The following is a 3,743-nucleotide window of genomic DNA, read 5'->3' as shown; positions in this document are numbered from 1 at the left end:
TAGCAAGATAAGGATATTGGAGTCGCTTTATCATTTGCAACCAACATATTCACCTCCCAGCTACATTCACTGAGAAAGCATAAAAGACACTTCTTCAACAAGGCACCGAAACATCTGTGCTAATGCTAAGTTGTGTTGTTGTTCCGTGCGTTTTGAACCAGATGCCACAATTAAGATGGGTTCCAGGATTTCAGTGGGGATGATGGGAATCTGAGCAATGCAACACATTAGCATCAGAGACCTGATGGGCATTCCTGGGCAGGTTTGGGCAACAGTGGCATAGCAGGTAAGATGCTGCCTGTGATGCTGGCACACCAGATCAGAACAGTTCAAATCCTGGCTGCTTTTGCTTATGATTCAATGCCCCGTTAATACACTGGGAAAGTGGAAGAGAATGTAGCTAGTATTTGAGTAGACCCAGATGAAATTCTGGGCTCCTGGCTAAAGGGCAGCAGGGCCGTGCCTGTAACCCAAATGCCCTGGCTGGCGGAAATCTTCAGCAGTGGTTAATGGGTGAGTCACCATGTTCTTAAGCACAAAATGCAAGGGCAACCTAACAAAGATTCACTTGATCTATTCAACAGAAAAAAAAGCAGGAATATCCCCACCACCAACCCCCTGGGAGATTGCAACAGTCCTTGCCACCCTCTAATACTTGAATTGGCAGGATTTTGCATGTATAGTAATTGGATGGATCTCAGAAAAAGACAGCATTATTTTCATGGGCACACAGAAAAAAATTAATGATCCCACTAGTACCCAACATGCTAGTATGGCAGCAGGCAGGCCAGGGGACTCACAGGTCCTAGGGCAAACTACACCCATGGTACTGGGCCAGGGATTTGGGATCAGGGACCTGGGGGAAGGGCCTCACTGATGGACCTTGGCAGGCTAGGTTCCTGATGGGTCCTAGACAGGCTATGAGGACTGTGTGATATTGTCTAGGTCTGGGAGCAGCAAGTAGGGAACTTGGTGAGTTTTAGACAGTTGTGTCTGTGGCCTGAGGTCAAGGTCCTAGAGTAGGGACCTCACTGATGCCCTTTGACATTGCCAAGAAACCCAGGCTTTCATGTTGATCCAAGACTGAAAGGATCTCTGACCTCAGGGACCAGGGTGCATGTCCTGGCAACACAGCACGCAGTGCATGGTGTGCCACTTTCTTTGCTGACTCCAGGGCAGAGGAGAGGACCATGCCCAGGTGCACAATAAGGATGAGTCAGCCTTCTCCTGTGAACCAGTGGAGGCCCATGGATGCCACTTCGAAAGACAAGAACGGCCAGTGATTTTTGAAGAGTGGCAGTGCCTATGCGGGGGTCACAGCCATTGTCATCAGCTAGAATTTTCATGGCTCATGAAATGGATCCATAGATGAGAGAGATTTCCAAACCTGGGACATGCGAGGCCTGTGCTCCTAATCGGTAGGAAGTAGTTACAGAAGATGAGATGAAACTATATCCTTCAACAACCCTTAAGAAGACCGATTGGAAATCCATGGGGAAGGAATGTAATGGAGCAGTTGGATAACTAGCTTAGTGTCACGAACCAGAAGCCAAACCTCATCTGCCTTATAGACTACTGTCTGCCTGCCTATCCATCAAATGACCCTTTGCCCCTCAGCTGGGACTTGAGGGGCAGTGTTACATAATGTCTCCTCTTCCCAAGCAGTAGAGACAGGAGTGCTTTCTCTTATCTTTCTCCTACCATTCCCCTTCTTGCTCACTATATCCCTGTAACTGGCCCACATGTGTTGGTGATTTCCTCACCTTTTATTGGTAGCGCTTGACCCTCTGCACCCTAAGATTTCCTCGCTTTTTAAATAAACTTTGCAAAAAGAGTAAGAAGTGGCTTGTGTGCTTCAATCAAATCAAAATTTGAAATGCGAAGTTACAAAGAGAGAGGGAATGAAGGACAGACAATGAGATCTTCCATGCACTGGTTCATTCACCAAATAGCTATACCTCATTGAAAGGCAAAGTTACAGAGAGAGGTGGAGTCAGAAAGAGAGATCTTCCATCTGCTGATTTCATTCCCCAAATGTCCACAGCGGTCCTGGCTAAAAGCCAGGAGCTTCATCCAGGCCTTCGATGTGGGTGGCAGGAGCTTAAGCACTTGGATCATCTGCTGCTGCTTTCCTAGGTGCATTAGCAGGGATCTGAATTGCAAAAGGAACAATCACATCCGTAAGAATGAAGAATGTGGTGCTGAGCGGCCACCTGACGCGCTGTGGCACAGTGCTGGCCTCAGAGTTGACAGCACCAGGGGGTGTACGTGTGTGGGACAGCAGTGGAGATGCTGCTGTAGAGGCCCACATTCCACATCTGAGTCCTTGATTCAAGTCCCAGCTCTGCTTCCAATTCCAGATTCCTACTGGCCTGCATCCTGGCAGGGCAGCAGGTGTAGGCTCAAGCACTTTAAATCTGTTGCCGCCTCTGGGGGAGTCCTGGCTTGAGCTCAGGGTTCCTAACTTGTGGCTGACCCTGCCCTGGCTGTTGTGGACATTCAGAAAGTGAGCCAACAGATGGGACATCTATCTCTGTCTCTGGGCCTTTAGAATAAAAAGAAGCTTTTTTTTCTTTCTTTCTTTTTTTTTTTTTTTTGGTGATCACAGAGGCAGGTGTTTAGCCTAGGGGTGAACATGATGGTTAAGAAATCCTTGCTTTGGCAGAACACACACTAAACTTGGAAGATTAGCATGGCCCCTGCACAAGGATGACATGCAAATTGGTGAAGTGTTCCATAGTTAAAAAGAAAAAGAAAAACTCAAATTAAATTAAAAGTATTATATTTTTTTTAAAAAGAAAGAGGTCCACTCAGGACCAAGCGCAGTAGCCTAGTGGCTAAAGTCCTTGCCTTTCATGCACCAGGATCTCAGATGGGCATCAGTTCTAATCCCGGTGGCCCTGTTTGTGACCTGGAAAATTATCGAGAACTACCCAAAACGTGGGGACCATGCACCCGCATAGGAGACCTGGAAGAGGCTCCTGGCTCCTGGCTCCTGGCTTCGGATCAGCTCAGCATCAGCCATAGTGGCCACTTGTGGAGTGAATCAATGGACAGAAGATCTTCTTCTCTGTCTTCTCCTCTCTGTATATCTGACGTTCCAATAAAAATAAATAAATCTTTTTTAAAAAGAGGTCCACATCCTAGTGCCTGGGTTTGAGTCCTAGCTCTGGCTCCTGACACCTGCTTCTTGCCAGTGTAGACCCAGGGAGACAGTAGTGAGGGCTCAATCACTGGGTTCCTGCCATCCACATGGGAGGTCTACACAGAGCTCCCAGCTTCTGACCTCAGCCCTGGAAATATTGTGGGCCTTTAGAGAGTGAACCTGCAGATGAAACTCCTCTATGCCTTTCAACCTCATTTAAAAAAAACAAAATTATTTTGGAGTGTTTCCGGAGTACCAAAGACAACTGTGCATAATACTCTCTATTGCATATTTCCTGTTGACAACCCTGTGGACTGGAGAGACCATGGTGCCTTGGGAGATGCAGGGCTAGAACCTGGGTTGGCTTTCTCTTCCACCGTGTATGCTATGCAGCCTGGGGAAGGTCTCTCAGCCTCTCTGAGCGTCTCCTTTTCCAGGACTGTAGCTAGCTCACCTGCACATGTAAAATTGAACATCCCCAAGCTAACCTGACTTGTACAGCTTCTTGCCTATTCACATGCAGCTGTTTTCCCTTATAAGTCTCCCGTATGTCTGCTGTCAGCTCTTTTGTTTGACAAGGATAGTGTGACGCAATTGC

The 3,743-nt window shown here is 47.4% G+C and overlaps 1 pseudogene; it reads left to right on the top strand.

Moving 5' to 3' along the window:
* The first annotated feature begins 2,653 nt into the window (after nt 1–2,653).
* On the top strand, nt 2,654–2,744 carry LOC118757819 (U6 spliceosomal RNA; annotated as a pseudogene).
* Nucleotides 2,745–3,743: the final 999 nt, after the last annotated feature.

The sequence above is a fragment of the Ochotona princeps genome, chromosome 24, assembly GCF_030435755.1.
Source record: "Ochotona princeps isolate mOchPri1 chromosome 24, mOchPri1.hap1, whole genome shotgun sequence".
NCBI classification, from domain to species: domain Eukaryota; kingdom Metazoa; phylum Chordata; class Mammalia; order Lagomorpha; family Ochotonidae; genus Ochotona; species Ochotona princeps.
The sequence above is the reverse complement of the archived record's forward strand: the minus strand, read 5'-3'. Positions and strand labels throughout refer to the sequence as shown.